Source organism: Triturus cristatus, chromosome 5_1 (genome assembly GCF_964204655.1).
Source record: "Triturus cristatus chromosome 5_1, aTriCri1.1, whole genome shotgun sequence".
In the NCBI taxonomy this organism is placed as follows: domain Eukaryota; kingdom Metazoa; phylum Chordata; class Amphibia; order Caudata; family Salamandridae; genus Triturus; species Triturus cristatus.
This window is the reverse complement of record NC_140587.1, coordinates 320,117,706-320,142,400: the sequence shown is the minus strand read 5'-3', so window position 1 is coordinate 320,142,400 and position 24,695 is coordinate 320,117,706. Positions and strand designations below refer to the sequence as shown.

At 45.0% G+C, this 24,695-nt stretch overlaps 1 protein-coding gene across 1 annotated transcript in view; it reads left to right on the top strand.

The window, feature by feature from the left end:
• MAL2 (mal, T cell differentiation protein 2) overlaps positions 1 to 24,695 on the top strand; it is a 151,042-nt gene that overhangs the window by 83,418 nt on the left and 42,929 nt on the right. The gene's annotated exons all lie outside the window — the stretch shown is intronic.

Genomic DNA, 24,695 nt, shown 5'->3' with positions numbered 1-24,695 from the left:
ACTGTCAGACAATAAATACAATTGCAGGAATAAATACAGTCAATAAATAAAGCACCTTCAATAACTTAAATAACACAATTAATGACAATTACAGTTCACATCACTTTCCTGAGGTGGTTTGGTTTCACTATGCCCAGGTACAGCTTGTGGTCATTTGGATGACATGGGGGGTGTCCCACCTAGATTGGTCAAGGCTGGGCCTGAACTGAGGTAGAATAAGGGTAACCTAAGGATCTGGCTCTCCCAAAATACACAACCCCTCACAGAGGACACCAGTCTCAGTTCACCCCTGGCACTCCCAGGCTGGTTCTAACACCCCTCTAGCCCCTAGAATGGTCTTTTAGGGCTCCACAGGGCCTCAGATGCCCCCTCTACCACTTACTGCCCTTTTCACGATGATCGGCTCCGCTCGGCGCCGGGTCGACGTCGTGAGGCGGCTCCGGCTCGATGTCGCTGGGCGGCTCCGGTTCAGTGTCGCTGGGCGGCTCCGGTTCGGTGTCGCTGGGCGGCCTCGGCTCGATGTCGCTGGGCTGTTCCGGATCGATGTCGCTGGGCGGCCTCGGCTCGATGTCGCTGGGCTGCTCCGGCTCGATGTCGCCTTCCGGCGTCGCAGGGTCACGGTCTCCCCGCTTCCGGGTGTCTCCGGAGTGCGACCTCCACTCCTGACCTCCGGCGCGCTTCACCTCAGATTCCGGCGTCTCCGGAGTGCGATCTCCACTCCCGACCTCCAGCGCGCTTCACCTCGACCTCAGGTGACTCCTTACTCGACCTCCGGTGCCTCTCCACGACCTCCGTCAGTGCCCTCACTCGACCTCTGACGGCTCCGGGTACGACGTCTGCTTTCTGTCAGCGTCGCTTCTCCACCTCAGGTCTCCAGGCTTCTCGACGTCAGGACTCCAGGACGACACCGCTAAACAGGTCAGGAGCTTGCTGGTCTTCTTCTTTAAGGCCTCTTCACAATATTTAGGTCCTTAAGATGGTTTTTCTGGTCTTGGTCCCACACAGGGCTCTAGGCTGGGCTTGGTCAGTAGGGACTAGCATCAAGGGTGGGTTTCTGGACCCCACTCCAAGCACTGGTTTCCACCCCTGCTGCCTTACTCCGACCTCCTTCTGAACTGGTCCTCTCTCCTCTCTAGTCAGATGCCAACTGCCACTCTGAGATGGCCTCCCAACATTCTAAACTGCCTCTCATTGTCACAGGGTTCCAGAATGTTACGGAAGGTTCTAGAAATCTCCAGTGGGTTCTGATGATGTCACAGGTGACAATGGGTGGCCACCATTTTGTGTCTCAGGCCCTCAGACAGAAGTTCCAGGGGTAGGGAAAATGGCTCCCTGACCCTGCATCAACACTAAAGTCTGGCGGTTCCCAAAAAGGAAAAATTATAATAGGGTTTGAGTGGGACAAAATAAATAATGATGGGGAGGGACCACCCAAAGGGCTGACAGGTCTAACAGATTGGCCATAAATTATAAGGTCTACGCGTTTCGAATCCCTTTTCTTCCTGGGACCCTCGTCAGGACCAGTATTCACTGCAGTTTAAATGCAGTCAGAAAAACTCCAAGAGTATTAGGCGTATTAAGCGTCCAACCTCTGCTTGAGGTGTCAGCTGGTGGAAAGGACTCAAGTAATTCGTAGCGTGCAACAATCTTTAATGGATCTTGGTCGGTGGACCGAAGTGGCTTCGGTGTTGCCAATTGCACTCGTAGCGCTTTGTGTAACGAGCGTCTAACGTATCTGTGGCGGACTCACAATCAGCTGCTCTGCTTCTTTCCGATGTTTAAAAATTCATGTTAAAAAAACAATGTGGATACCACTATGAGATGCGGTATTAGGGCTATGGCATATTTGTTGTAAAGAAAATTCAATGTAATTCAATGATTTGCATTTGATTAAATCTGACTGAAAAAGTAGTCATCAGTGGTATTGTTTCATCAATACACGCAGTAAAAAATGTTGTAAATCAAGTGCAGCACTGGCACATTGTTTGGTATTTGTTTCCACCTAATCCTTGCACTACAATTTCTCTTAATTAGAGAAGGAGCGCTCTGGATGAGGAATCTTGATGGAAGGACGGGGGGTGGGGCGGGCTGCTTTGAAAATGAAAGCATGCATGGTGCGCTGCACATTGTGCCTGCAGGACCAGAAACTGTTTAAAGAAAAGAGTGCTTACAGACAAAAATAAACATACTGTGTTGCAACCGAAGTAAAAGGGCCAATCCCCATGGGAGGTTTCAAATGAAGACAAGGCGGTACTAAGGAGGGACTAGCAAGTTGACTGGGGAATCAGAAGCCAGCATTTACAAAGGACAACAACACAAGCCAATGAAAAATATGGGCGTAGAGTGGGCGGGTCTTCAAATCCCTAACTCAATACAGCATGGCCCGCAGAGCAGTGCATGCGCTGCTGCCCAGGTTCAACCTTCTAAAGGTAGCTTGAGAGGAAAGAAACTAGAAATCTAAAGTTTAAAGGAAGGGTGGAAAGATTAGCTTTATGACTGAAAAGATGGATGTGAAGGTAAAATGATTAATGGGTCAAAGGATGAATAGATGGCTAAAAGCGTGTAAATGATAAATGCATGAAGGTGTGAAATGATGGATTAAATGGAGAAAAATGGATGGATAAAAAAGATGAGATTGGGTATATAATGGAAGGGTGGATGGATTAACAAATGGGTGCTTGTTGGTCCTGGCCCTTTTTGTAGGGTTATCCCCAAACATTTTGTCTTCCTCCTCATTTTTCTGTTTTTGATTGCTTTAGGACTCTGGGCACTTTACCACTGCTGATCAGCGCTAAAGTGCATATGCTCTCTTTCTAAATTGTATTTTTGATTGATTTATCCATGATTAGCATAGTTGATTTACTAGTAAGCCCCTGGTAAAGTGCACCAGGTATGCCCAGGGCCTGTAAATCAAATGCTACTAGTGGGCCTGCAGCACTGATTGTGCCACCCACATGATTAGCCTTGCAACCATGTCTCGGACCTGCCACTGCAGTGTCTGTGAGTACAGTTTTAAAACCGCCATGTCGACCTGGCAAGTGCCCCCAACTTCAAGAACCAAATCTTCCCTTTTTCTGTATGTAAGGCACCCCTAACGTAGGCCCAAGGTAGCCCCCTGGGCAGGGTATTTAAAAGATGGCAAAAAGAACAATTGATGGACAGAATGCAGACAAATGTCATAGATTCGCCCCAGTATAGAGACCTGGGCCTAAATTCATCGTTTTTTGCTCCCCATGCCATCAGCCATATGCAAATCAGTCTGGACCCTGCGCCTAATGGGAACAGTCCAGCACGAACTGCCAGGCCAGGTCATCCCTGGACTGGAAACAAGAATCCTAGGACCGGTTTCGTGGTTTCACCCCTCATCAGCCAGGATAGCTGGACTCCAGTGGCATGGAGAGCACGGGACCCACGTCTGGGCATACCCGTCCCATTTGGGGTGACAAATGCAAAAAGAACAATTGATGGACAGAATGCAGAACAATGTCGTACATTCACCCCAGTGCAGAGATCTGGGCCTAAATCCATTGTTTTTTAGCTTTAAAAGATAGGACATGTACTGGTATGTTTTACATGTCCTGATAGTGAAGTGCTGCTAATTATGTTTTTCACTATTGCAAGGGATATCTCTCCATAGGTTATCATTGGAGCTGCCTTGTAATATCTTACAAGTGTAACTTCCAATTGGGAAGCGAGAGAGATTTGGAGTTTCAGCTCCCCGAACTCACAATTTAAAAATACATATGTCTGTGAAGTTGGTGTTTTTATTGTGTGTTTGCAAATGCCACTTTTAGGAAGTGAAGAAGTATAAACTAGAGCAATGTGTTCTAGACAGGATGTGCACTACCTGATACAGTCATGCATAAGTGTGCATTACCAATTCATCAAAGACTTAATTGCTTTACATAATGAAAAACAATGTTAATCACAATCAACATTCTATCAATCCAATATTACTGTTCAGACAATAAACCATAGGCGGTGTCCTTCTTCTTGATGTGCTTCATTTATTGGCATGTCTATTGAAGATCGAAATCAAAATAAATTTCAACAGTCCATAAGATGAATCCAAAAAACAATATGGTGGAACTCATTCCTCAATCCCAATGCATTTCGGGTGTATCCACCACCCTTCGTCAGGGGATATCTACGAGCAAAATTAATCACATTTATTACATTCAATAAACCTTTAGTATTGAACTAAAACAAGAAAAAGAGGTAAAGATGATAGACCTCTGTAATCCAGGAGGGTTAAAAACTACAACGTGGGTAAACTGAAGTGAGCAAGTTGGTTATTAGCCACCTAGGGCCAGATCTAGGTGGCCAAATAGCGATCGGTAACGCTGAAATTAGCAGAAATCCAGCGTTACCGATCGCTATTTGGCTGCAAGCAATGTAGGTGAGTTTAAACCTACTAGCAAAATAAGGAATCGCAAAATTGCGATTCCTTATTTTGCTCTTGCATTTAAGGAATCGGGAATTGCGATTCCTTAAATACAATGTAAGTAGCACAAACGTAAGTGCACTTTAGCCTTAAGGAATCGCTAATTACCACCAACTTCAAGTTGGTAGTAATTAGTGATTTCCTTTAAAAAAATTACTTTTTTGCTTTTTGTAAAGTGCCATGTGGCACACATTCATGCCCTTAGGGCATGTATGTGCACACATGCACATTTCAGGGGTGCAACAGGGTGTCTTTTTGACACACTGGCACCCTTGAAATAGCCCCCGCTATTTGCCATTCTTTAATACCGAATCGCTAATAGTGAATATCTTCCCATTCATTCCTATGGGCCTCCTAGCCCATAGGAATTCCTTATTAGCTAATCTCAATTTGCGATTCATTATGAAGGAATGTTAAGGAATCGCTAATATTTTAGCGATTCCTACCTACATTCAATTTTGCGAGTCCTTAATAGCGAATCGGTAAAATTCGCTATTAAGGATTCGCAAATTAGATTTTACCTACATCTGGCCCAAAGTGAAATGCCTGTAACATGAGACGATACCGGGGCTCGCAGAAAAACAAAAAGTGCCAAATAACCAAGTGCACAAAGTACGTGAAAAAACGCGGTGCCTAGTACCATGCAAAATGAGTATCTACTTATTAATAAGTCCACATGTAGAGCTGGGTCTAAACCCAGAGCTGCTGTCAAAACGGGTCGTTGAAAACCTTTGAGACCAATTTAAGTGTAAGCTAAAAGTTGTTCGTGAGTTGCAAATACCATCAGATTAAACCAAAATACCAGAGAAAAAACTTACCAGGCGTCTAAAACGCCGTGAATATCCAAACTTCTTGCTCTGTAAAAAGAGCAATGAGACACTGCCGGTGCGTTATAAAACTTAATGCGAAAGTAAAGGAAAACACATGTTCAGCTCGTCTCCGGTAAATCACTCCGAAACACTACTGTAGCGTATTCTGAAAAATGAGTTTTTAAGTTATTGAAGGTATAAGTTTACCCTCGCGTTGATTCAAATGAAGTGTCTCAATCATTAAGAGACTTACTGTTGTCGTCATATGTTTCCTACTCCAACTTTACCCAAATGCCAAAGTGTAGTCACCCGTTCTGGGATGCACGTAAGAGTAGGCTCAACCGCAAGTGGGCATTTTCTTGCTTTACAATTCTGTGACTGCCTGCCTGTGGAATCAACGTCTGGTTTAGACTGAAAGTTGGGCTGTTTGTGCATTCACACTAGACAGACACACCATGAGGTGTGCCCTGCATATCCTGATGGCCCATCACCAGGCTGATGGGTCTTCCTGAGCTAGAATCACGGGAGGAGTTGTCACGGACACCTGAATAGGGCTTTTCCTGTCCACACACAAAGCTGCCTCCACCCCCTGTAGTGTCTGGAGCCAAGTCAAGATCTTGTGGACTACAAAGACTTTCCTTTTGAAGTATGCCTACTTCAAAGTCAGAAAGGGGTATAAGTATTGGACCTGTGACCCACATTTTTGGAATACTTCTGGACTAAGAGGAGATTCTGCTATGAAGAAGAGATGTAGAGAGGAGTGCTGCTCCTTTGCTGGATTGGCCTGCAGTTGCTGCTTCTGTCTTGAAGACTAAAAGGAGTTCTGTATCTTGCTTGCCAAGGTTCTCCAAAGACTTGTGTATGCTTCCTCCTGTTAAGAACTCTCAGGGAGCCGCTGTTATGGACTGATCATTTCTTATTGAAATTCAATATTCCAACTATCCCTAAAAATAAACCAAAATCTGATAGTAACCAAGTATCCTGCTGGCCCTGGCGCAAAGTAACGTCGCCGCTATTCGAAGATAATTTCTGCTCGTATTCTTTAGATTCCGCAGCTAGTGTTTATCACGCTGCTGTGCAGTTAAATAACGCAATATTAACTACACTTGATTTTATTGCCCCGGTCCGGAACATTAGGTCCAAGAATCAAACCTCCTCTTGGTTCACGGATCATTTAAAAACCACTAAAAATCTGTGTCGCACCGCAGAAAAACTGAGGCGGAAAACAAAAAACTCCGTAGACCTTGAAAATTATAAGAAACAGCACCATGGCTAAATGCGCGAAATAAAACTAGCCAAAAAAACGCCCTTGGTAAATCGGATAAATAAGGCAGAAAACTCCTCAAGGGAACTATATCATATCCTCAAAGAGTTCACTACTTTTGCTAAGGAACCTATTGTTCCCGTCTCTCAAAAGTGGACAGATTCCCTATCAGAATTTTTTGAGGAAAAAATTCTGAACATTCATAAAACCTTTTCCACCTCTCCAGACCACAGGTACATTGAAGAACCTTTGTGTCCTCCACTTGATCCGTGTGAATTCTTAACCGACTTTAAGGAGTGTGACCTTAAGTCTGTCACCATGGCCATGACAAAAATAAAATCTGGCTCTCCCGCTGATCCTTTCCCCTCCAAATTCTTTCCTATCATGGCCCCTACAGTCCTACCAGGGTTGGTCAGTCTATTCAATAAATCCCTGGCTGAATCCGATTTTCCATCATGCTGGAAGACAGCCAGGATCAGACCAATTTTGAAGAAGCCTTCGGCAGATCCGGAAGTACTTCTGAGCTACCGCCCAATTTCCCTATTACCCTATTTTGGGAAAATACTGGAGTCCTTGGTAAATAAACAGTTGGTGTGCCACCTTGAAAGCCACGGACTCCTAGATCCCTCGCAATCCGGCTTCAGAGTAGCACACAGCACTGAGACTGCTCTGGTTGAGGTCACCGACAATATCAGACTGGTTCTAGATAAACATCAGTCAGCTATCCTCGTTCTGCTCGACCTGTCAGCAGCCTTCGACACCATCTCGGATTCTTGAACGGCGACTCTGGGAGGTTGGTGTCAGTGGGCAGGCCTTGAAATGGTTCAGCAGCTACTTGAAGGATCGCAATACCATTGTCCAGATGGGAAATACCACCTCTAGTGAACGACCAGTAAAGACAGGTGTTCCCCAGGGCTCTCTTCTGAGTCCCACCCTTTTTAATCTTTACATAGCCCCTCTAGCTACAGTGATAAGAACATATGGCTTCGATGTCATATCCTATGCCGACGATACACAGATTCTGGTCACATTAGGTCCTGACCCCAACTAAACTAAGAAGCGTTTCAAAGACTGTTTGATCCATGTGGACAAATGGATGATATCCAACCATCTCCAGTTAAATGGGACCAAGTCTGAGATCATGCTCTTCGGAAAAGCAATCAACCACTGGACTCAGGACTGGTGGCCATCCAGGCTTGATCCATGTCCCCCCCCCACAAGAATTTAGTCCGAAACCTAGGACTCCACTTGGACAATTGTTTGTCCATGAAGGGGCATGTGAATCATATTATTGGCACTTGTTTCGATGTTATGCGGAGCCTTCACAAAGTTTTCAAATGGCTTCCTCTCGAGGCCCGCAGACCCCTAATACAAGGTTTAATAATTAACAGAATGGATTATGGCAACGCTCTTTTGCTATGAATTAATTCTGATCTTTTACACAGACTCCAGGTTCTTCAGAATACTGCTGCTAGGTTGGTCCTCGATCGCCCTTATAGATCCCCGTCGGCACCCTGTCTGAGCACCCTCCCTGTAAGAAAACAAACTCTTTTTAAAACCCTATGTCGAACACATAAACATATGTATGATAAGGGTCCAAAGTACTGGTCGTCAAAGTTACGATGGTACCAACCTTCTAGGACATTGCGTTCTAGCGATTCTGCCCCTTAAAATTCACACTGCTAGACAGGGGGGGGTGCGCTTTTTCATTCCTGGGTCCGGCATCTTAGAATAAAATGCCTTATGAACTCCGCAACATGTCAGATCACAGCTGTTTCCGTAAGAGGCTTAAGACCTGGCTCTTTGGAAATTAGCCTCTGGTCCCGTTTTAACTGTTCAGAGCAGCCTGCTAGCGCCATGAGACTCGCAAGAGTGATATGTGCGCGATATATATACTTTTGACTTGACTTGAGGGACTCAAAAGACTTCTGACAAATCTGCTGGTGCATTAGGACTCTGCCATATGTGAGTCCTACCCTTACCTGAGGTTCCTCTCTCCAGTCAAAGGGCCTAAGAAGTGGGTTCTGCAGCTGATCTCTCTAAAACCAGAGCAAAGCCTCGCCGTGCAGACTCTTGGAACTGGTGCTGGACGACTTAAAGCCTCACCAAGTCCCGCCGCACAGTTGACCGCGCCTCCAAACCGATGCCGGACGACGTGAAGCCTCGCTGTGCAGCCTCCCAGAATAGACGCCAAACACAAAGCCTTGTAAAGCAACGCATCACCTCTGATGCGTGATGCATCGCACCTGTGCACCATTTTCTTAATCGACGCTGGGCTTCGGTAAGGAACCGAGGCTGCGAGACCGGAGAAATGACACATCACCCTCCTCTCACAGAAGGGAATCAACGCATTACCTCCCCAGACAGCAAGGGGTCAACGTATCGCCTCCACAGCAAGGAATCGATGCATTCCCTCCTCTGGCAGTGAGGAATCGACGCATCACCTCCCTGACAGTAAGGAATCGATGCATCGCTATGTTTTTGGCACCTCATCTCCCCTGCGCCTGTTTTCGTCTGTGATTTTTGACGCATCTCAGTTCTTTGCACTAAAAAGAGATGCATCCATAGTTTTATATGAACTGAACTGTTTAAACCTTTTTAGAGTGATATCTTTATTTATGTTTGTTGGATTTATGTCGTTTTGGTCTCGTTTCATTTAGATAAAGATTGGTTATTGTTCTAAACTGGTGTGGTGTCCATTTGTAGTGTTGGTAATGTGTGTTTAGGTCCAAATACTTTACCCATTGCCTCTGTGGGAAGCCGGACTGCTCGTGCCAAGCTACCAAGAGGGGTGAGCAGGGGTTATCTTGGGTGTGTAACTCCTTTACTCTGACTAGAATTAAGGGTCCTTACTTGGACAGGGTGCACTCCACTGCCAACTGGAGTTCCCCATTTCTAACAGTACTGAATGGTTGAAAAGGATGGGGTGATTTGTGGATGGAAAGATGAAGAGTGGGTGAACAGACAAATAGACTGATAGCTGGGTGGACTTGTGGAAAGCAATATGAAACGGTAGATGAATGGATGGTTGATTAGTAGATGGATGAAAGGATGAGTAGAAGGAATGATAAAAGGGAAGGTGAAAGGATTGACTCACTAAAAGATGGGTGAATGGAAAAATGAAAAGATGTTTAGATCGGTAAATCGGCAGATGGATGGATAGACGGGTGAAAGCATTCATTCATGTATGTATGGATGGAAGTAAAATTAGGCTGCGCATATTTTTTGCTCCTATTGGAGGTATGAATCAAAGTGGGAGATATTAGAATTGTCTGTCTATTTCCTTGGTTTCAGTTGTCTTTCTGTCAAGGATCTCCTTCCTGTTCACAGCATCTGGGATCTTAAATCATTTGCACATATTTTTACTATTTAAACTTAGTAACTCAACCCTTTCTAGCAAGCAAAGTGCTTTAAAGTTGCTTATGTAAATGGAACCCATTTAAGTGTGTGTGTATGTTCTGTTAGTATTGTTACTATTTCCTATTTAGTAAACTGTAGATTATTACCTCTAAACGTGTGCACCGGGTTTCCTCCAAACACACCACCATATTAATGTATTGAAGTACTTCTAAAGTGCAAACCACCTTATGGGTAGCAGAGTTTTAACACTTAAATAAGTGAGACCATTTATATTGTCCACACCATAAGTTCAGATGGCTAGGAGAAGGGGCTAGTTCGAGTCCAACTTGATGTGAAAAGTGACACCTATCTAGTATTCCTCGCTCACTGCCTCTGCTTGGGTCAAGCTTAATTCGAAGATTGCTCTGCACTACTGTATTTTGAGGAGTGTTCTGAAGTGGGGTGAATGTATATCCCCCTCTATCTTCTGCTCAGATTTCAACCAAGAGTGTTCAGAAAGTTTTGTCTTTGAACTCCAACACATGTGTTTTCATAAATTAGATTTTTTGTAAATCTACTTTCCTTGTATGGTCGCAATCCTGGCTAATTCTATCTTCAAAGTAACACATGGGTATGTTGGAGGTAAGTTTGACTGCATATGCCACTGCATTAATTCTGAGAATCCCAAACTACTTGGTTATTTTTGCCTGTCCCATGGAACTAATATTTGATATATAGATCAGAACTTCACAAACATGGAGCTTTATATTAATGATGCCTTTAATAACCCTAAAAGCATAGATTGAGAGACCTTGCCTGGAGCGGTCTGTGAGTTGTTTATTATATAAATTGAGTATCTTCTGTGAAAGGGCCAGCATTGCCTAGTGCCTTTTTAAACCTTAAACACAATTTTGACCATCCACTAGGACTGCTAGTTTAAGTTCTTGATCTAATGCTTTAATGGTTGCTAAAAGCAAAAGTAGCCCTATTCAGAATTTTGACGGTGGAGCCAGATCTGTGACCAACATACTAAGGCTAAGTCCTTTTCTACGTAAAGCGCTAAGATGATTTGCAGCCTATGCTCTCCGATTGCTAAATAAGTGGCTACTTGTAGGGCGTGTCTAAGTAGTAATATCTGTTAAAAAAATCCTGCTAATCTATATGAAAAAGGAAAAATGTTTATTGAGCCTTCCGTTCAGTAATGTAGCACTAATTTTAGAATTGCTGTTTTGAAGGGAAATAACTCGATAAAACCAACATATTTTTGGATTCTTTCTCTTTCGTTAAGATGGCGGTGATCAGACCTCCTTGTCAACTTTCTGTATTGTTGGTGAACTTGATATTGTGAACCTTTTGAGTAGTCTGAAGGCTAGGTGTCCTTTTTGTCATGGTCAGCCCAAAGTTTTGCTCTAGATGCTCTCTTTATAGGTCTGGAAGTGCATTGGGACTTGCTAACCAGGCCCCAAACTGCAACTGTTGAATTGGTACACCCAGTTGACAAGCACTTATCACTCCTTATAAGTCCCTAGTAGATGGTACCACTGGTGCCCAGGACAAGTGTGATAAGAGGTCACCAGGGATGCAGCACTGTATTGTGCTACCTTGAGTGACCAAAGTAAAAATGTCAGCAGCTCTGCCATTGCAGCCCTGCACGAGCAGCCTTTCTGCTCAAGAGTGACTCTATATTACAGGAAACAGTGGTCCCTGAAATCAAAAAGTAGTTAGTCATACAATGAATATAGCTAAGATTGGTACTATATTACAGCCAATGTCCAGCCGGACAAGGCACCTTTAATAAGTTGAAATGGTTAACAATAATCCAAAGAATGTAAGTAGAATCTTAGTGGGACACAAGCCTGTATCCTGAGACTTGCATATCGTGAGGACAACATGTGAAACACATTCAGGCAATTTCAATGATGTGTCTGTCTTGAAAAATATAAAGAGTAGCGAAACATCTAATACATATACTGTCACCTTCACAATACGTTATATACAGAAATTCGAATGTGTAAGGTGGACAACTATGTCGACGGCGTTTCGATCCATATCAGGGGGATATCTGATCATCATCAGGACTAATCCGTTAAATTGCCCATATTCAAATCCCTGAATTTACATGAAATAATAAGGCAAACAAAGAAACATAGGAGAGTTTGGGAGAAAAATGCAGGGAGAAAGGGGGAAGGAAATAACAACATAGTAGTTATTAATACGTTTTCAAAGGTAAAGCACAAGACGTGAAAATGAAAAGTCGCGTCAGAGCAAGCGGCTATCTACATTTAAATAAAATACAAAATTAGATTCCATTGTAATAGTGGCATTGTGGACACGAAGCGTCCGGAAGGGTAATTAGGAGGACACGGGAGAAGAGGTAAAGTTTTGGAAAGTAAACAGATGAAATGCGAGTAAAAGCTTGGAAAACAGTGAGTGAGTGGTTGGTGATTGTCACCACAAAGGGTTAGGTTTTTAAACAGAAAGTGACAAATTGTGCGTATAAATGTTTAGGCAGTAAAGGAAGAATAGTCTCGTGGTAGATAAATTGTGAAGCGGAGACATGCCGTTCTTGTGCCCAGCAGTGTCACGGAGGACAAGCGTGAGCCAAAAATACGCCGTGGTGAGAAAGCATGCCGTGAATGTACCGCAGGGGAGGGGGGAGATTTACCTCAAGGTACCAATAGGTAATCAGAGGGGGCGTCTAGGGCGGGTAGCGAGCCCACAGTACTCCAGAAGGACGCGTTTATGAGGTACAATGCCTGTGAAGAAAAAGGCTGGAGTGAGGTGGGTAGGGTGGAAGCGGCGAGTGGAAGAAGGTAGAGCGAGTAAGGCGCTTACCTAGGACAATTATGTTCCGGATATACAGGACACGGTAAAAATTCAATGTTCGTCTGGGAGGAAAATTGAAGAGAAAGGGATGGGATCAGGAACCGTGGGGAAATCGTGTGGGTAGGACATTGGAGAAGCGATGGCGGTCCTTACCTCAAAATGGTGAGAGAAAAGATTTCCGTGGCCACGCAAAAAAACATCTCGTTCGGGCAATGCCGGATCGAAAGTGAAGCGGATGTGTGACTCCCGTCATGCTATGGGTATAAGGAGTCATGTGGGCGGTCATGTGATCCGGAAATAGGGCGTGTGACCGAAACGAGAGTGGTGTGCGATTGTGGGCGCCATATTGGGAGGTTAAAAGGACACAAATGCTAGTTGGGAGCCAAGGAGGCAAAGGAATCGAAACGAATTTAAGAAAATCAGCAGTTATTTGCAGAAAGGTTTCGTGCCTCAACAATATACATTAGAGAATCAAAAGTAGTTAAGGATTACAGCAAGTAGTAACGGAAGCGATCGTGCCACATCAGTATACATTTGAGAGTCATGCACATTAAATTATGCACAGCATTGCCACAAATAAAACCGAGCAGTGGCAAAATGTGGGAATGGAGGCAACGGTGTTGTGGTCAATGTTCAAGAAAATGGAATGAATAGGTCCAAAAAGTTCATAACAAAGAAGTCCAATCCTCAAGGCGGTTCAACCCTTTGGGAATGCTACCAGTTTTCAAAATCCACTTCAATTCCTCTTTGTTCAGCAATTGGGAGAGATCTGCCCCTCTCGGTGGTAGAGTGACTCTAGACACACCATGTGCTGCAGAGCCACACCACTGCCTTAATGAACGTAAGCCACTCTTAAGTTTGTCCCCCTAAGCCTGAGAGGTAGAGTGCATTATATTAAAGGTGTGGATATATATGTACATACATATATATCCCTACAGTAACCCTGTAATGCAAGGTTTTACTGTAAGTGACGTTAATCCAGAGAGTAACATGGGCTGGCTACCTAGAAAACTCGATATAGCTAACTCCATTATTGAATGACCGAATTGTGTCGTGTTTGGTATCAAACACCATGCTTTTTCACCCCAACATGATTCTTGTGTCTCGGGTGAGCGGGCATGCACAGGGGAGCTACTCTTTATGGGTACCCCCCTAGGATACAAAGCTCCAGAGCCTTTCGGGTCTTTCCCGATTCGTTTGCCACCAAGACTGGTGAGATGTGCTGTCACTTTCCCAGCATGGCCTGGGCTAGAAGTCACTCCTCCTCCCTCCCTGGATGGCTATTGCTTACAGTCATCAAGGCTGTGAGCCTCATAGGCTTTCACCGCCCTGGATATGTAATTACCTGGTCTCCCCCTTGGGGACAAAGCCCTCCCCACGCCTTCTGCTCTGGCAGGTAGGAAAATTAATTATTCAGGAGGCGTACCCTTCCAGAAAGCTAGCCATACCTTTAGGGTTGGCTAGGAGGTCTGTACAGCTGAGGAAGGATTCTACCATTTGAAAGAACCTAAAATAGGGTATTCTGGGTATCACAGTGATGTACACCTACAGGGTGTTGTCTTTACAGGGGCGGGGTAACCGCAGAGACCTGTTGCCCCTTGGCCACTGTCCCCCACGCCCTTAACATCCCCTAAACTATGATTCAAGGGGCTCCCTGACACCAGAACTTCAGTTCTAACTTGGTATCTGAGTAGAGGCACACATAGTCAACGAAAACAGGACTTTGGACTCAGCCACAGCGAGAACACTTAAGTGCCCTGAAGAGACCATATAGTGGAACCATGTGTCAATGGTGAAAGCTTGTTGCTCCCAGTAAGAAGCTTTCCCGTGGACTGAAGAATTCCAAAGCAGACTCCCCTGACTGGTGGAACTGTTGTAGGGATTCTGCACATACACAGGAATATGGGACCTTGGTGTATAGGGGCTAAGCCTTCCCACCACCTTAGTGCCGACGAGCCCAGGACTGACTAGATATAGTGTATCTCTCGCTCTCCTACACACACCTGAAGAAACAAATGATTAGACACCCCAGAACACAACACTCCCGTATCTCTCAGGAATCGCGGTAACAAGACACACCTTTTAGCTCACACTCTTGTACCTGTCCACATTAAGAACTGACTGAAATGCAAGTATACTTTAAAATGTTTATTTTTAACTATCGTGCTTTAAAATGCAGTATACGAGCCACAACCAGCAGCAAAATGCATACAACTAATACAGTTAGCATTGACCCTAGGCCATATATCATAAAGGGAGATGTTATCATATAAAGACGGTGGAGAAAGGACTGTCAAGCCTAACCACCCTCCCCTTGGTAAAAAGAAGTATTATTATATAATAGAAGGTCTCTGGGTTTCCTCAGCAGACCCCATACCTTTGTGCCTAGATGGTATAGCTACATCATAGGAACAGCGTTGCTCTTCTCCCTGGAAAGCTCCCTCTCTAAGTGTGCTTCCCCTAAACATGCATCCCCATAATATCAAAGCACGAGTTTCCAGCAGCAGCTTTGTTAGCATGTTTTGTCTAGGTGCTAGGGGCTGACCAGAGCAGAATAGCAAGGGGCATTGTTTATTGACCTTGCTCACAGTGTTCAGACTAAACTCCAGGACCGGGCAGAGAGCGAACAAAGCAGACGGTTCTCATGTGAAAGGCATAAAGAGTGTCTTGCAAAAATAAAGTGATGTAGTAACATGCGCAAAAGCTGCATCATGGCTGTTGAGCTCATGCTAACATAGCGATGTCGACAATGTCCCTATCTGCCACGTGACCGAACCAGTCACCTGCGACCTGCAGAAGAATAGATATGTTGCGTCACAAGATTAGCAACCCCCTGGACCTTTCGAAAGTGAGCCCAAAGAGAAGTGGTGTCCTGCAAGCACAGAGTGGTAGCTAAGCCCCCACCAAGTTTTGAGCTACTAGTCCAATCCTGTCGACCTCCAGTTGCCGAAGTACCCAAGGACTACATTTGCCGAAGGCAAGACTTGGTGATCACCAGTCAGGTGTTTGACCCCTTGAGTGACATCTCCAGCCCAAGAGCAACTCTCAGTGACCAACGTCTGCAGCAACCTCACTGCTGTGTTCCTGCATCCTGAAGTTGGAGTCGAGTGTGTGGTAAAGCATCTTCGACGCAACGTGCCCCGGTGATTGACAGCTGCCAGCTATCTGTGCACCCAGAGCTGCCGAGCATGATAGAAGAAATCCCGTTGTTGCACCCGGGTCCTGGGACCCCAAAGGCCTCTACTGTCCGAGGGTAGAGTATAACTCCATCTCAAAGTGTGGTTTAGCCAAGTGCTGTATTATTGACGGCTCCCGCGGATCCCGTAACCAAGGACAGCCAAGTAACCTCTACACCCAGACTCCCTGGGCAATGTAACAAAATAACGACTGTCGAGTTGAGCTAAGGATTGATGTGAGAGTATCAGAGGTCCAATTTTGTGTATTGTGTTAGTATTAAATGATAAGGCCCACCAGCCATATTGCATAATACTTTCATCTTGAAACATCCAAGTGCTGTGCCTTTGACACTGCTAAAGAATTTTGCCTTTTCGATCGGCTTGCTTATACCAGTCGAGCTAGAATAGGGCCAATGTGTTCCTCATTTTTTAAGAAATATGATTTAAATGCTTTGTCTTGTAGAGAGCTTATTCTGAAGGCGATCTCTTAGATCACCCTTTAGAAATCTGTTAGTACAAAACCCCTTACCTTTCTTCAGATACTTGGTTACTTTCTCTCCCTATTCGCAGAGAACTTTCCCCCCCCCATAGAATCCTCTTTGTAAATCGTCCTTTTTCTGTTGTCAGATATGCTTGCAACCCCAGATTTAAAATGCAATTGGTCTCGCCTTTGATTAAGTTAAAGCCATTTGCTTTCCTAATGGTATTGTATAGCAAAGCAAATGGCTTCAACTTAATCAAAGGCGAGACCTATTGCATTTTTATTAATGCTTGTTGTTCCTCCGCTGGCAATGGCGGAAAGGTTACTCCCCGTCTCATCCCGGCGTCCTCTGAGAACGACTTCTTGCAGAGCTCGGCTCAGTAAGTGTTCAGTCCCTCAGGCGCGCGCTGCTCTTCAGCAGTCAGGACCACAACTGATGCTGAACGGAGCTAGCAGCAGCCTTTCATGTCAGCAAAGATCTGTAGATGCAAGGACGGGGAGGGGAGGGTCTTCTGGGTTAAGAGGTCTTGGGATCGTATGTTAGTCACTCTATGCTGCCGAGGAGGTCTCGTGGCACAACCTGACCAGGAGAGGAGAGCTTTGAAACCCACCTGTGCTATGTGAAGGAACTGTTTACTCTGAGCTTCCCCTCTGAATTTCGCAGGGCCCTGTGAACCTTGGCGTAGAAGTGAGTGAGGACAGTCAGTGAGAGCAGGATGCTTTAGCCTTCAAGTCTGTAAGGCGCCACAGCCAAACGTCTGAACATGAATATCGCTACGAAGTGTCCTCATGACAAGTCAGTGCCTTACAACATAAATAAGGAAAATGCTAGTGGTCCGGAGAAGTGCAGCTGTGCCCCCTTTCCGCTGCCCCTCCCTACGCGACAAAACACGTGCTGAAACTTAAAAAAAAAAAAATCTATATATAGTGCTCGCAGTCCCGAAAATGAAAGCTGACCGCGCATATAACTTCCAAAAAATAACAAATCTAGTGCTTACCGAGTAATTGAAGGAGGCCGTGTCCCTCCGCAAGTAAAAGATCCAATCCCGGTGGGCGGGGCCTAAAGCTGACAGGGTGGCAACCAGGAGGGACTAAAAACCCTCTAGTGCAATCACCGAAGTATGTTTAGCATAATTAATGACGAGAAACGACGCACGCCAATGAAACTTGCAGGCGGAGCGAACACACAACTTCTGGAACCGTATTGATTCCAAGAAGCCCTCGCATGGCAAGAGCAGCGCATGCACACTGCCAACGCCAGACGAGACCTAAAAAGCCTAAACAAATATTAAGACTAGTAAAGGTAAGCACTGCTCCAACATCAGTCATATGGAATGACTATAGTGGACTTTTTTTTATTTTAAAATCTGCCGAATATGCAGATGATCAGAGTGGTGTAAACTGTCCTGCTCTGTTTCCCTGCCTTGCTCCACAAAAATAGAGCTGGCCAGAAAATAATTGATTCTTGAAGAATATTCATGCTTCCTTGAGGATAATGAATATTTTGTATGTGGTTTCTGATCTTTTTTCTTCAGTCTTATTAATGTGATGTGGCGATTGTGGTGTTTTTTTAATTGCCTAATATAATATAAAGGCAGCCCAGAGAAAGCTGCAATATTCTGCAAAAATACTCTACAGAAGCAGGCGGATCCTCCAGCTGGTGCCTAAAGTGTAAAGCACTTTGCACTACTACAACCTCTGTCTGATTTTATTCCTGTCGAAAAGAACACCAACACTCCAGCAGTAGATCATCAATATGTAATTTGCGAGCACGCCATATAATATTACGTCTGATAAGGGTGCTATAAAAGTGAATAAGTGACAGTACAATGCTCAGGTGATCTTCATGTGCAAACAAGTGAGATTAGAGAAGGCTTGTGGAAAATAAAATGTTGTGCCTGCCATATTTTTTTCGAGGGTTAGCAGGTGTGTAGCTACTGTCCAATTCTCTGATAACTACTCATATTCATTTATATTTCATATGCAGTCCAAAACTGAAAGGTTTGTCAGAGCTTCAATATCTATTTCTCCATCTTCAAAAATAACCCAAAACTGCAATCATTTATTCTTTATTATTGTTCCAAATTGCTCACAAAAAAACATATCTTTATTCGGATATAAACAAGACATCCATAAAAGTACATACAAAATACACCAGACATTCTTAAACACAGTCAAATAAGTGCAGATTCAATACGCAGATACTGCAAAAATAGTTCTAGATCAAACATGTCAGAGATTTCCAGAAAATACATCTATTAAAAAGCATAAAAAGTCATCCCAATGAATAATAAAACATATTTTAAAAGAGCAACATGTCTAAGATACATCAAATGTGCAAATATGCAGTGTGCAAACAGTAAAACAACCTAAGTCATTGATAAAAACTAATCTTATAAACAGCGTATCTAATGGTACACCCAATGTACAAAAGTGCAATGAGCAAAATAATAAACAGGCTTTCAAACCAAGTTCATTAAGGTGAGTGGACAGCCAATGAACAAAACACAATAAGTTAACTTGGCAAAATGATCAACACACTTCAGGTCGTGTTCATTGAGGCACGAGAACGGACAGCAGTTTGAAGAAAGTGGTTGACTCTGTAAATTACATCGTCAGTACTTAACATCCGTAAAACTCTGAAAGCCTCATTAAAATCCGTCAGGGCATTAGCTCTCAAATAAGGGATTAGAAAGTGTTTGGTATATTTTACATAAAAGCCACAAAACAGTGTAAAGTGCAACAAACTTTGCTTTCCACCCTGGTTACATGGGCAGAATAGACTCCCCAAGTTATGAGTGTAACCTAAGGGGAAGCAGAGTAAGTTTACCACACTCCCATCCCTAAATCTAAACCGCAAACTCCGATTCCATCTGCCCAATTTCTTGCGTAGGTAGCCTTGGGGCATGTTAAATGGCTTAGTACATGATATTTGTAGTGGTATGTACCCAATGATTACTGGCTTTGTAAATTCGATTTTTTTCTCTGTTCACTCGATACAAATCAAATAAGGCCCTTTTCACTATGGTCTTATGTGATGGATCGATTGTTTCGGGTGCTGAGAAGAGATGCCAAAAGGAATTAATTTACCCCCAATCCAAAATGTGCTCGTAAACAAGATGCTTCTACCTACTTTTCCTTTAGTGTACGGAATGCAGAATAATTCTTGCTTTTACGTTAGGCACTTTGTATTAATATTCATATACATAAGTTATGAAAGAACATAGTAAAAATATGTACTTAACTAGAATTCAATTTTAATTTTACCTGCAAAAATGGTCATGCAAGCTGAGAGGCAGACGCCTCTTCCCACAGCTCTGTTTTGCTGTGGACTTTGCAGTTGTTTGCTACCCGTAGAGCGTGATTTAGCAGTACATTGCACTTTGCTTAGAGTGGGAGACTACACCACTTTGGTTGTCAGAGCTGTGAACCTGCCGGTGTGCTTGGTCTGCTAGAAGTTGACAGAGATGTGGTTTGCCACGGACGACACAAGGAGATATAACATGGCGATGTAAACACACGCAGTGATGATTGTGAGAAATCACTGACACGATCAGTTATGGACTTGAGCCGTGACCCTGATTCGTTACCTTACCGAGTTTGCATGTGTGGGATGGATTTCTGGGCGCGTTGAGGGTTTTGATTGAGGATGCAGCATGGGGAATGGTTCCATCACACTCCATTCTTTTTGACTCCCATTCCAGCCTGCCTCCTTGGGACAGGGTGGTTAGATGCTGAGATTGTGGTGGACTGCAGAGGAATTGCACATGGAGACACATATGGTCACACAGTGTCCATGGTGTGCAGGTGGAGAAGTCATGGGGAAAACACAAAAGGAGGTATATGTGGGTGCAGGATCACCTTTGGGGAAATTGGAAACACACATAGTTTGTTTCTTTCACCAAACGTGCCCCCAGAAGAGGAATAGTGAGAAATGATTGATGGAATCTTTGGAGAGCCTCCACAAATATACAGTGGATGGTAAATCAAGAAAGGTGACCTCTTTTGAGGAGAGGTTGGAGGTGATAGTGGGGATAGTTACACAGGCTTAGTAGACCATCCCGATACTGGAGTACAAATCTGCCTCAATAAAGAAGACTAGCAAATCTGCTGTAAAAAAAAAAAAATCCTTCACCTCATTATGGGTACAGAAGACTGGGTACAAAAGCCGGTAAATTGGAGACTGACATTAAACATTTAGGCTGGAGTAATCTAGGTGATTAGACATACCTGAGGGACTTCTCTACATATCTGTTATATTGTGAGCCGGACACTGCCAAGTGGCCTCGTTGAAATGGTCTGTGAGGGTGCTTGCGCGGAAAAGTGATAGTGATGGAGACAATTGAAGAGCTATGATACTGACTTCCCTAGATGTCCTATCAATTTGGGCTAGACTGTTCCATTGGACCAAGACCAAGGCTGATTTGCATGTGGCTGGTTCCTGTCTGAGGTGGCATGGTGGTCAAAAAACAATGGACTAGATTGTGACCCATGGTGATTACCAGGGAATGAGATTAATTCAAGCAGTACACCATCACTATTTGTTGCTACCTTTTCCAGGATGAACGCCATGATGGTGTAGTCCCGAGAAGGGCTACAAACAAGTCAGCAAAGTGGGGCCGTGCTTTGACAGCTCCTGCTAAGCGAGAGCAAACTGTAACTCTGTTCCCGGCGGACTGGACCTGCAAAACTGCTCCTGCTTGCTGGAAGCGGACCTTTCATCTGTTTTCCTGCCTACTGTCAAGCGGGCAGGGAAGTGGATGAAAGGATTGCTCCCACATGCAGGGAGCAGCATATTTAGCAGCTTCCTGTCTGTGGGGGCAATGCCGGCTCCCACAGGAAGCGGGCAGCCAGCTGGCACTGCGGGGGCTTTCAAGCCCCCTTACAGTCCCCATCAAAGCACACTGGGTGCCTTGGGTGGGGCCAGTGCACCCAAGTAGACGTGGTCTGGCCAGAGGGATGAGATCCCCGGGCTGAACTTGGCACGAGGGGAGGCCGCTCAGATCTCCTCCCCCATTGAATTTTGGCCAGGCCCTGGGGGGTGTAGTCCCTTGGGCCGAAATTGGCCTGGGGAGTGGGGTGGGGCCACTTTCCTCCATTAAGTTTTGGCAGGGCCGTTCTGGGCCTAATGTTCATTTTACAGAAATTAACTTCAACGGGAAGTACTTACAAATATAAACTTAGCAGGTGTCCCAGTTGAAGCTTCACTTTTGTAAAGGACAAATGATCGGACTTCCTGGGCCTGATGAAGTCAAAGCAAGTGTGTTTTCTTGGCAATTCCACATTGAACGATAATCTGAATTGCTTTCTGGAATTAAATACATTGTTGATCTATTGGAGCAAAATCTGTGGTGACTGACAAGTGGTTCCTTTGTTGTCCTTACCTGGTGAAAGCAGAGTCCATGGTTCTTCCTTTAAATTACTACGAGCATTCAAATGTGCAAAATCACCTGAAGCTCTGGCCATTTGGCCTTTCCCTGTTCACCTTGATAGTATGCAGTCGTCTTCCTGCCAGGATGATGGATAGCTCAACAGGACCCCCAGCGCATTTCCCACTCATTTTGGTGACGCGTTCTTAATGCAGAGGAATATGATGACATCTCCACCAAACAAAGAAGTACTTGCTTCATATAGTTATGAGGAAGTACCCTTGTTTGGTGGAGATTCACCTCTTTGTAGTCTCGCTGGCTTTTCTCTAGGAGTATTCATGTTATCACAGATTTCTGGATTATGACGCACGAGGAACAATGAAACTGCTGAAACACACACAAGGTCAATAGAGACGTTTCCTTCTGGTCCATTACACTGCTGTAGTGTAGAATATGCACTAGCTATTACCCACTTACTAATTAACCATTATAAAATACTCCTGCTGGGTAGATTTTTTCTGCAAAACTGTGGACTATTGTTCAATAAAGGGGCAGGTGAGGTTCCGTTTTGGCCCACTCATTCACAGAGCTAATGACACGTTCACACACAATGACGGACCCACTCAGCCACTCGCTCCCTGCACACATCCACTCGCCCCCCGCTCAGCCACACGCCCCCCACACACCAACTCGCCCCCACACACCAACTCGCCCCCCACACCAACTCGCCCCCCCACACCAACTCGCCCCCCCACACACCAACTCGCCCCCCCACACACCAACTCGCCCCCCACACACCAACTCGCCCCCCACACACCAACTCGCCCCCACACACCAACTCGCCCCCCCACACACCCACTCGCCCCCCCACACACCCACTCGCCCCCCACACACACCCACTCGCCCCCCCACACACACCCACTCGCCCCCCCACACACCCACTCGCCCCCCCACACACCCACTCGCCCCCCCACACACCCACTCGCCCCCCCACACACCCACTCGCCCCCCCACACACCCACTCGCCCCCCCCACACCCACTCTCCCCCCCACACCCACTCGCCCCCCCACTCGCCCCCCACTCGCCCCCCACTCGCCCCCCACTCGCCCCCCACTCGCCCCCCCACTCGCCCCCCACTCGCCCCCCACTCGCCCCCCCCACTCGCCCCCCCCACTCGCCCCCCCCACTCGCCCCCCCCACTCACCCCCCCACTCACCCCCCCCACACACCCCCCCCACACGCCCCCCACACACCCCCCCCCACTCACCCCCCACTCGCCCCCCCCACACAGCCACTCGCCCCCCCCCACACAGCCACTCGCCCCCCCCCACACAGCCACTCGCCCCCCCCACACAGCCACTCGCTCCCCCAACTCACAGACCCATTAAGCCAATTACACACACCCATTCACAAAGGTTACAGTTAGGAAATAAAATTAATGAAACCTACGAAATTCCCATTAAAAACCTAATGTTACATCGATCTATAGTTAGGAAATAGAATTTAAAAACCTTAGAAAGTCACTGCAAAAACCAAAGGTCGCAGGGACGTTATAGTTGGGCTCAGATTTTACTCGTACAAAACCATAGAAATTCGGCAGTTATAGAACTGACCCAACTATAAATTACGCCACTCAATGCACTGCTTATAACATCCCATATTACATCACTCATGACCTGGTCAGTTACATCACTGATGATATGATCTCAAATGACATCATCCAATGATGTTTTATCAACATTTCTTCGACTTAAAGATATATACTAAGCAACTCCATAAGTTAAATTAATATTCTTTCTGTACTACTAATGTATTTTTAACATGTCATCTGAGTCAGTGGTTGTAGGAGTGTGTGTGTGGGTGGGTGTTTGAGTGGTTGTATATTCTATCCACTGATTGATATTGGTTTTGATATTAGTGTTTACACCCGTGGTCCTTCCTCTGCTTTCCTTTCTGGTCTTGTGGTGGACAGTCACTGTCTGGAAATAATGCTCACCTGGCCTGATGGGCCCGGCCCTTTCAACTGAGTTCTCTTCTATTTTTGGATGGCCTCTGATTGCTGATGCGTTCTACTATTAACACTTACGAAGCCACTGCAGCCATGCTGTATGATATTTTCTACCATAATATTCTACTATACTTTTTCTTCTTTTCTACTTGCTTGTGAAATCCTATCCCTTCGGCGCTATGGTAAAGTGAAATGAAAGGCTTTTTTGTTATGTGACAAATAACCAATAAAGCTAATCAAAAAAATAAAAGCAGGGAGCTTTAGCGTTGCCTATATATGTCCTAACTCGATAAACGACTCTATAGACTAAATAATGGAATCTATTTTGGCTGGCATTGGGCTGCGACCAGCCATTTAAATATCTTAACATATGTCGAAATGTAATTTGAACTTGGAGCCTACTAATTACATACTGCACAATAGTCAAGTGTCTCTCACTGACATTAAGCAGAAGCTTGCACAGTCACTTGTTGTTGCTAAGATCCCGAGTTTAAAACCAGTTAATGGAAGTGATTATTTTTGCCAGTGCTCTACCTCTTACTGGGAAATCGACTGTTTTGGGGAATAGTGCAAGTAGACCTACACTTGAGAAACAGGGGTTATTTCTAGTACGATGCCTCTGGTCTCCAAAGTATGTGATCTGGAATTGTGTTCAGGGAGTCATAAGTTCTAACATCTCTAGATTTCCTTCTCAAGGCTTATCACCTCCTTTTGTGCTGTTCTCGTATTTCTCCAGTGTCTCGGTCAAGCTCATTTGAAGACATTTCTCTAAGTCTACATGCAAACACCTTTCATTGGCAATCTGGTTATATGAAAGTATCACACCCAGATGCACACTTTTCAGCATTGCCCACACTTTGTCATGAAGTTTTTCTGTTCATCTCACATTTAATGCACAGGCCAAAGTTGGATAGGAATTCAAGATTTGGCAAAAAGGCCACTGTGGCCATAGTACATTTTCTGTATATAACATGACCG